Source organism: Aplysia californica, unplaced genomic scaffold, assembly GCF_000002075.1.
Source record: "Aplysia californica isolate F4 #8 unplaced genomic scaffold, AplCal3.0 scaffold01276, whole genome shotgun sequence".
In the NCBI taxonomy this organism is placed as follows: Eukaryota; Metazoa; Mollusca; class Gastropoda; order Aplysiida; family Aplysiidae; genus Aplysia; species Aplysia californica.
The window spans coordinates 48,849-59,717 of NW_004798546.1; positions in this window are offsets into that span (position 1 = coordinate 48,849).

A 10,869-nucleotide genomic window follows, 5' to 3' on the forward strand; every position below is an offset into this window, starting at 1 on the left:
CTCCCACCCCCATCCGTTTGGGGATGGCCTAAAGACATTTCAGTCAGTAGCACCGGCCGGGAGGTGGTTCTAGATTTAGCTACAAAGAGTGCTTGGCGCGCGCTCTTGTGTAGTTTGTTCCTTATTTCCTATCAAACATCCATTTCCCTTCCTTTCTTTGTTTGCTGCTATCTAATAATACTTCTAATCTTCGGCATTTATATGCCCTGTGCGTGTTGCAAGTGCAGTAATGCAGTAAAACTCTTTTCTAAAACTTGAAAAAAAATTACCTTCGCTTTCCCAGTAAAAAGATGCCGTTATCCTTATAAAATGACGATGTTGTGCAACAAAACGGTGATGATCTCTTATTCATGTACACTTGTCAACTAATCATTAACTCAGACTCAAAAGATTACCTGAACATTTCAAGAGCCTTGTTGATTGAACGCGCCAGGTAGTAGTAGCCGACTACTTCCCTCCCCCCACCCATGCCCTTCGTTATAACATGGCCTTACACACCAGTCAGTGACGTCACAAGTCTGCGGCCGAAATCGGCTTGGCTGATCAGCTCAGCCTCGGCCTAGCCGTCTTTCGTTTCAGCCGCAGAGAGAGAGAGAGATAATGGGGAGGGGGAGGGGGAGGAGAGAGAAACAGAGAGGGGGAGGAGGGAGGGAGGAAGAAAGAGGGAAGGGGGAGAGAGGAAGAGTGAGGGGGGCGGGGGGGGGGGGGGGGGTGCTAGGTCTAACGAGCGCGTTTATGTTAAGTAAAGCATGGTTACGATGTCACAACAACAGAAAATATTATTAAAGCAAAAATATAAATCAAAACAATACAATAATAATGATTATTATTATTATAACATGTACAATGATAATGGTAGGCTTACTTGCATCAAAGTTAGAAGAAGAATTGAGTAAAATTTTTACGGCACTTGCAACATTAATTAAATAGGTGCCGGAGATTACAGGTGTTAAAAGAGAGTAACATACATAAAAAGAACGAGAGTAGATAAGGACGATAGATTTTTTATGTTTAATAGGGTTAAAAATTACAACATTAGCAATGGCAATTACAACAAAAATAATTGTCTAATAACTACGACAACAACTAAGAGACGAAACGTGGAAGTAGGGCGTACAGAATACAACAATGTAACGCCACCACCAACAGCAACAACAACAACAATAAAATGAAGAAGGGACGAGGCGCATACAAAAAAATCCTACCTTAACGTGTTGCAGAATCTCTTATAACCTTTTCGTGAGGGTCTTTATCTTTCTTGTCGAGTTTGTAGCAGACGTTTTGTCACTGAAGTTTTTTGAATAATTGTTCAGGAAAATGTTGACCAATGGCTTGCTGCACTTTAACACTAGATCTTTAAAAGATGTATTGCATTCATTGCATACTCCAGAATCAAGTCCAAGATTACACAATCGTTGCATTGCCAAGTTCATGAGGGTCTTTCTGCTAACTCTATAAAATAGTGTAGTGTGAAATCTTCTGTTCTTTTTTTTCTTTTTCTCTGCAACCTTTACTTTTGCTGGATCAGCAAACGTGGGGTGGTAGGTGGGTTCTTTGATGTAAAACGGGAGTTAAATCCCAACAGGATGGAGATTTTCTGCTGAGTACCCCCGTTTCCCTACCGCGGCGTACCCGACATACTCATGATTGGCCAGAACAGACATTGTGGAAACGGCGCACTTCCAAAGAGATTCAGACTGTGTCGAGAAAGGCGCAAAACACTTTCAACGAAAACTTTCACAGGTTGAGAATGTATGTGTCAAAAATACCACTTTCCATTTTCTGATGAAAAAGTGTGTCAACACTGGATGACCACTTTTCGAATATACACCATGAGCAGTTTCAGTTCGCCACAAGAGCAGATCTCTGACGCTGCACCAAAAAGTCCTCACGCAAGACAAGATGAACGTACAGAGAGCCTCAGCGGTTGAAAGTTTTTGTAGGTGAGTGCCCCTTGTGGGCACAGCAGTACAGACCCTGGTTCTTTGATTTAAAAAAAAATCTTTACAGATCCCGACCGACAAAAATGAAATTCTCCACACACATCAACTTTCTTGACCGACCAGAACTTGTTCAATATAGACCAAATACATACATCATTCATCTAACAGGAAGAGGAGCAGGAAGAAAAGACGACAACCTATTGAAGCAACACATCATCACACGTTTTGGACTTCAGGACAAAGACATCATAAAGGTATACCGCAACATTACATCCTTTAAAGCCTACATTACATTCACAGACAACGTAGAAGAAATACTCATCCATGATCAACATTTCCAAATCGATGAAGACACACAAGCACACATGGAAAAACACACGAGAGAAAAAACGAATTTTTAAAGTTATGGATTCCTCTTTCTTTTCCGCTCGAATCCAACGATCGGACCATCTTCAGGAGGAATGTCACTGAAATATGTCTTGGAACCAAGGACTACTATGCTTGGAACATAATTTGTCCTTTTTTACTTCACTAAGTTTAGTACCATTAGAAAAATATCTATTAGTGGGAATTTGGTAAAATGTAAAAGTTTTATTTTTGCACTTAGGTGAAAAATGAACATTGTAAAACGTATTTAATAGATCTTTGTAAATGCACTTCTTAAACTAACATGTCTTCATCCCCAGGACCATTCCCTGGAGGACGACCCGATGACTCCCACGACCGGACCATCTACAGGAGGTATTTGTGTCTGTGAAATCTGTTTATTATTTCAGTAAAATTTGAAAAATACCTACTTTTGGGACTGAGTTCGATGCAAAAGTTTAATTTTTGCGCTAAGATGAAAAAAAATTTGGTAAAATGTAGTTATTGACAGATTTTTATAAATATCCTTTCTTTTTAAACCATAAGTAAACAATATTATGGCGACTCTATTTTGTTTTAAAGAACAAAATGACAAATTGTGTAGATGAATGTGGATATTCTTAATTAGAAGTATGTCTCCATCACCAGGACCATTCCCTGGAGAGTAGGTTGACCTGAAAGATACTATGACCGGACCATCTGCAAGAGGTATTTGTTATTAAATAAGTCAACTCTGTGGAGGACGACACAGAGGATGACCTGAGATATCCCTCGACCGGACAATGTACAGAAGGTATTTGTCTGTGAAACATGTCTTGGAACATTATTTGTTATATGAAAAATGTGTACTGGTGGGACTTAATTCAATGCAAAATTTTTATTTTTGCACCACGATGAAAAAAAATGGTGAAATGTATTTACCTGCAGATGTTTATAAATATCCTCCTTTCCTTTTAAACCATTAGTAAACAATATTATAGCTACTCTTTTTTGTTTTCTAAACAAAAGAACAGATAGTGTAAATGAAAGTGGATATTCTTAATTGACTTATCTTTATCACCAGGACCACCCCCTGGAGAGGAGGACGACCTGGACGATCCTACGATCGGACCATCATCAGGAGGTATTTGTCATTGAAATATGTCTTGGAATATTATTTGTCCATTTCTTTATCGTTAATTTCAGTGACATTACAAAAAATTCTACTGGTGGGACTTTGGTTCAATGTTAAGTTTTATTTTAGCCCTTTGGTAAAAAATGAAAATTGTTAAACGTATTTACTGACAGATTTTTGTAAATGTATTTCTTAAACTGACACGTCTTCATCACCAGGACGACCCCCTGGACAGGAGGACGACCTGAAGGAACCCACGACCGGACCATCTTCAAGAGGTGAAATATGTCTTGGAACATTATCTGTTTATTATTTCTGTAAAAGGCGAAAAATACCTACAGGTGGGACTGAGTTCCATGCAAAAGTTTTATTTTTGCCATTATGTGAAAAAAAAATGGTAAAACGTATGTGGAACGTATATACTGACAGATTTTTATATTCTCAATATTATAGCGACTCTACTAAAAAAAAAAATCGACGTATGTCTTCATCACCAGGACCACCCCCTGGAGGACGACCCGAAGGATCTCATGATCGGACCATTTACAGGAGGTATTTGTCTGTGAAATATGTCTTAGAATGTTATTTGTTACAGTAAAATTTAAAAAATACCTATTGGTGGGGTGTGTCTGGGTTCAATGTAAAAGATTTTGCATTTAAGTGAAAAAGAAAAAAATATAGTTTTTCTTACCTTTAAATCGTTAGTAGGCTAAACAATATTATGGCAACTCTTTTTATTTTCTGAAATAGAAAGATATTCTTAATTAACACAAATCTTCATCACCAGGACCACCACTTGGAGAGGAGGACGACCGGGAGGGTCCAACGACCGGACCATCTTCAGGAGGTATTTGTCATTGAAATGACTTGTGTTGGAACATTATTTTTAAAATTAGAAAAAAAAAATACCTATCTGTGGTTCAATGGAAAAGACTTATTTTTTCACTTTGGTAAAAAATAAAAATGGGGAAAGGTATTTACTGACAGATTATCAATGTCCTCCTTTCCTTTAAAACCGTAAGTAAACAGTATTGTTGCGACTATTTTTGTTTTATAAAAAAAAAAAAAAACCCCAACAAATTGTGTACATGAAAGTGGATATTCTCAATTGATGTGTTCCTTCATCACCAGGATCACCTCCTTGAGAGGACGACCCGAAGGATCCCATGACTGGACCATCTTAACGAGGTTTTTTTTTTTGGGGGGTATTTCTTGGAACATTATTTTTTCATTTCTACATCCCTAATTATAGTAACATTAGAAAAAATATCTATTGGTGGGACTTTGGTTCAATGTAAAAGTTACATTTTTTGCACTTTGGTAAAAAATAAAATTTGTTAAACGTGTTAACTGACAGATTTTTGTAAATGTACTTCATCACCAGGACCACCCCCTGGAGGACGACCTGATGGATCCCACGACCGGACCATCTACAGGAGGTATTTGTCTGTGAACTATGTCTTGCAACATTGTTTATTTTAAAAATAAAATTTGAAAAGTACCTACAGGTGGGACTGAGTTCAATGCAAAAGTTTTATTATTGCAGAAAAAAAAGGTTAAATGTTTTTACTGACAGACATTTTTTTCTTATAAATATTCTCCTTTCCTTTTAAACAATAAGTAAACAATATTATAGACTTGTTTTGTTTTCTTAAACAAAAGAACAAATTGTGTAGATGAAAGTGGATATTCTTAATTAACACGTTTTCATCACCAGGACCACCCTCTGGAGAGGACATCAAGCCGAGAAGAACCCAAAGGATTCCACGACAGGACCATCTACAGGAGGTATTTGTCATTAAAATATCTCTTGGAACATTATTTGTTCATCATTACTGTAAAATTGTAAAAAATATCTATTGGTGAGTTGGGTCTGGGTTCAATGTAAAAGTTATATTGCATTTAAATGAAAAGAGAAAATTATAAAATGTGTTTACTGACTGATTTTTTATAAATGTCCTTCTTTCCTTTTCATCAGGACTAAGAAAGGTAGATATTTGGAAAATCTGTATGAATGGAACTTACATAAATTTTCTCGGTTGCACCAAAAAATGTATACCGGTACATAATTTAAAAAAACCTAGATTTACTACTATATCTTATTGTTGGTTGGTGGAGAGTGCCAATGTCAGGTCCTCCCTTTTTCTTTTTTTCAGTAGTTATATTCATAATGTACTCAAAGTGACCACTATTGCATCTATGTACTTGTCGTTACTCAAATTTGGTAACTCAAGCTAACTCATTTTTTTTCCTCAGAAAGCTGCCAAGCCAACAGTTGACAGCCACCCAAGAAGCAGGTGCCCTGTCCAGACAACAAGGGTCTTCCATTCACCCTGGATTGTGGCATCCCCCCTTCTGCACCTGACATCCAGCCAAGTGAGAGTGTTGTGCTGACATGATCAAATTGTGTCAATAGCATTGTGAAACAATCTTTCATTCAGTCGGTCAAGAACTAACGAACAATTGCCAGGCATCTAGAATCCCGCCAACATGCAGCTGCTCTTGAACGGACTAGTCACTTCCTCCAGATAGCTACCATGGACAACTTTGACAGCTGATGAAACAGTTTTATTTCTCTTGTGAAGTTATGTTGATAGTGCTGTAAAACCAGTAAAGGCTCAAGAGACAACATTCCTTGTATGATGTCCAGCTGGAGATTTTTGTAAAGTCACTGAGATGCATGGTCACTGATTTAGAACAAGACATTTCCTTCTTTCGTTCTGTACAAACTTTGGTGACATTAGGTTTAGCCACAATTCTGGTCAAACAGATCTCACAGTGCTCTGGTGCTACATTTTCCGTATATCACACTCAGGCTTAAAGTGACACAGTGGGGCTGTAGCTGTAGAGAAGGGCAGATAGTTTGATAGGGAGCTAGGTGGTTAGGCTAGGTTCAGAGTAGGATTTCGTAGGTGTTGCCATGGCCATGGCGGGAGGTAGTTGAGGGGGCAGTGTAAGCTTTTTTTAAGGGGGGAGGGGGATGGCAGGGTTGGAATAGGATGAGAAGAGCTGCCTGCTGTTTTTAAGCTTGAGTGTGACGTTTTGGAGTTATTTTGTATTCTAAAATGTTCCTTGCAGTTTGTTGGTACCATAATTAAATGTTTACTCACATAAAAAAATAAACCAGCACTGCCAGCTTTCAGTTTGGCATTTGACCTTCTGTGGGAGACGTTCTGATACCACCAGTATTTCTTGACCAGAAGTTTGTAGTTGTGAAAAGTCCACTGATTCATCAAAATTGAAAGCATTTTTAGAGTTTGAACAAATTTTTTTTGGTGAAAAGCTAGAACTTTACTGCAATCCCATGTTTCGGTCATAGGAATTGTATACATGGTCCATGTGGACAGTAACTTATTTCTTCTCAAGAGAAAGGAGGAAGGTAGTTATGGGTGTTTGTTGCTCTGTTTCTCCTGCATCCGTGACAAACTTTTGTATGTCCGTGACAAACTTATATATGTCCGTTTGCATGGAGAAAAAAATTGCTATCCCCCCCCCCTTACCCTTCAATTGACTACGAAATAGTTGCTCAATTTCTCCTTTTGTCTCCACAAAGCTCACTGTCCCATTTACCTGCTCATGGTCGTCACTGTTTGTTTTTAGAAGCTTCATTCACTTGCTCCACAATTCCAGCATCGGAAAGCACTGCTGTTTTCACTCTAGTGTCAATGTCCATAAATTGAATGGCGCCTCCCCTCCCCAAGCCTCGGGCTAGGGGATTGGTTGAACAAAGAAAAAAAGATGCGAATCCATTGTTTCAGCCACCCGCTTGTACCGATAAGTGTGAGGGCAGTGTTTAGTCACTGTGAAGGCAGACTCGCATGGCAGTTGCGCAACTCTTGGTTAGGTCAACTCGTAGAGATGGGCTGGTTCGTTACTTCAGTCATAAATAAGAAGGGAAAATACTTGTTGGGGAAGAAAATAGGTTCGTTACATACAACCTTCAGTATGTTTACTAAATGCATCAAAATAGAAATGAAACAGAGAAAAAAATAACAGGGCAGAGAAATGTGTTCTTTATTTCCATCAGTTCTTTACAAGAGTGTTCTTAATAGGTGTGCTCTACTGTAGCTCCAATCTCTCTTGGTGACCCTTTAAGACTTTAGTCTGACCTCACGTTGTTGACCCTCAGGACTCGTGTCTTGACTTAACTCCGATTCCTCTTGTGACCCTTTAGAACTTTACCTTTATTCCAACCCACATTGTTGACCCTCAAGTTTCATGTCTTGACTTATATGTGACTCATAAGAACTGTACCTTTTTACCTTCCGTCCGACCCCACATTGTTGTCCCTCAGGACTCATGTCTTGACTTAGCTCCAACCCAAATTGGTAACCCTTTAGAACGTTACCTTTAGTCCGACCCCACATTGTTGGCCCTCAGGACTCATGTTTTGATTTAACACCGATCCCTCTTGGTGTTCCTTAGAGCTTTACCTTTCGTCCGACCTCATGTTGAAAGATCGTTTGCCCTCCTCGCTCCATCAATTATGAACTCTCTTCCTCAACCCTTGAGACATACATGTGAGTCTAAATTTAAAATATCTTTAAAGACACATTTAATGACATCATTTTTATACAAGTAGATTCATGTTCAGTACAATGTTATGTAAATGAATATGTATCCATTTATGTATTTTGCAAATTGCGTTGTATATATTATTTTAGTATGTATTTGTATGTGCTCGTTTCATAATGATGTTCTGATAATGTGTAAGCGTGCGTGTGTCAAAAGCAAGTGTAAGAGTGTGTTGTGTGTGATTATTATTATTATTATTATTATTATTATTATTATTATTATTATTATTATTATTATTATTATTATTATTATTATTATTATTGTTATTATTATTATTGTTGTTATTATTATTGTTATTATTATTGTTATTATTGTTATTATTGTTATTATTGTTATTATTATTATTATTATTATTATTATTATTATTATTGTTATTATGTTGTTGTTGTTGACCCACAAGACTCACGTCTTGACCTAGCTCCGACCCCCTTTGGTGACCCTTTAGAACTTTACCTTTAGTTCGACCCCGCGTTGTTGACCCTTGAGACTTATGTCTTGACTTACCTGTGACTCTTTAGATCTTTACCTTTAGTCCAACCCCACGTTGTTGACCCTACCCTCAAGTTTCATGTATTGACTGTTATTCCAACCCAAATTGGTGACCCTTCAGAACTTTACCTTTAGTCCGACCCCACGTCGTTGACCCTTAAGACTGTCTTCACTTAGCTGTGATCCTTTAGATCTTTACCTTTAGTTGTTGACCCTTAAGATTCAAGTCAGCTGTGACCCTTTAGAACTTTGCCTTTAATCCTACCCCACGTTGTTGACCCTCAAGTTTCATGTCTTGACTTAGCTCCAACTCAAATTGGTGACCCTTTAGAACTGAACCTTTAGTCCAACCCCACGTTGTTGAACCTCAAGTTTCATGTCTTGACTTAGGTCCAACTCAAATTGGTGACCCTTTAGAACTTAACCTTTAGAACTTAACCTTTTGTCCAACCCCACGTTGTTGACCCTCAAGATTCATGTCTTGACTTAGCTGTGACCCTTTAGAACTTTACCTTTCGTCCGACCTCACGTTGTTGACCCTCAGGACTCATGGCTTGATTTATTGCCAACCCCTCGTTGTTGACCATTTATAATTTTGCCTTCATTTCGACCCCACATTGTTGTCCCTTAGTACTCTCGTCCTGAGTTAGCTTTAGTCCGACCCCATGTTGTTGACCCTCGGTTAGCTCTTGGCGACCCTTCAGAACTTAGCCTGTAGTCTGACCTGTGTTGATCCTTTAGGATTCAAGTCTTGAATTAGCTCCGACCCCTCGTTGTTGCCTCTTGTGCCTCATGTAATGGCTTACCTCTGACCACTCATTGTTGACCCCTAAGAAGAACACTATTTTGTTTGTTTGCTAGAGAAGTTTTAAAGTGATAAGTGACAGTGAATGATTGTGTAAAAAGACTGTCTAAACTGTCTATGCTATGTATTAGGTATGTCACTTTACCTGTCTTTGTGTAAAATTGGACTTGTCAGAACTGTACAAAGAGCTACTTTTGTGCACGAAGCTAAAAAAGTACTTTTAATAAATTTACTGTATGGAATCTATCTTACCGGTTATTTGTTTGTATTATTGGCTAGTTTTATATATATATATATGTTCCCTTTTCATCGTGAGTGATTGGAGAGTGCCACTGGTAAGTCCTACATCTTTTCTTTCCCTCTGTTATTTGGTTCTGTCTATCTCTTACTTTTCCTCAGATCTAAATGGCGGTTATTCTGTTTCAATAACTGTCAGAACTGTACAAAGAGCTACTTTTGTGCACGAAGCTAAAAAAGTACTTTTAATAAATTTACTGTATGGAATCTATCTTACCGGTTATTTGTTTGTATTATTGGCTAGTTTTATATATATATATATGTTCCCTTTTCATCGTGAGTGATTGGAGAGTGCCACTGGTAAGTCCTACATCTTTTCTTTCCCTCTGTTATTTGGTTCTGTCTATCTCTTACTTTTCCTCAGATCTAAATGGCGGTTATTCTGTTTCAATAGGCTTCTCTTCAGTCAAAATGAAAGTCCCTTTTCATTATCATTTTCCTTGTCATCATCAGTGTATTGCCCACTTTTGCCTGCATGTTGTACCTTAGAGTCTTATGTATGGGTATGGGTCTTCTACTTTACCTTGTGCTTTCTTTATTTGTGTTTAATTAGATGTACCAGAGTCTGTGGTGTAAAAGTAATAAGGCTCTTTGCCATGACACTGTTCGATTTCGATTTTTAAATGGCCTGGGTTTTTCTTTAAATCTTGTATCTTTGTCTATCTGCCGGGATGTTGAATTCCTCTGTGTACTTGTTGGCCATAACAGGCAAGATTCACGCAGCCTGCCTCATAAATGATCAATGTCAAATCAATGCGGGTGTTAAACATTTACAAGTACAATATAAGATACAGGTCTTTGTTGTAGCGGTTAGGTGTTGTGCAATGGCACACAAGAGACCATGTTGGGAGGATTTTTATCAAGTATCTTGTCTTTCTACTGAGACTTTCCATGCCTCTCAATACGGGTTGACAGGCAGGGTCAAAGTCCACCGTCTAAACTTTTAATGATCTAAATTGTGTTTAATATGTTGGTGTAAAATATTCATGTGAAAAAAAGTTAGGTTTTAGTTCAAATTGATGGGGCAACATTTTATATATTTTTTAAAACAACAATCTAAGTAATTAATTCAATGTGCTGGGGAAAAATTCAAGACAATTAAGACAGAAGGAAAAGCCAATTTGCTGAAAGATATAAGATAAGATATGGTCTCTGACTGGCTCCCTCTCCCCCTCCCCCTCCCTCTGTCTCTCTGTCTCTCTCTTTCTCTCCCCTTCCCCTTTCTATCTCTCTCTCTCCCTCCCTCTTTCTCTCTCTCTCTCTCTCTCTCTCTCTCTCTC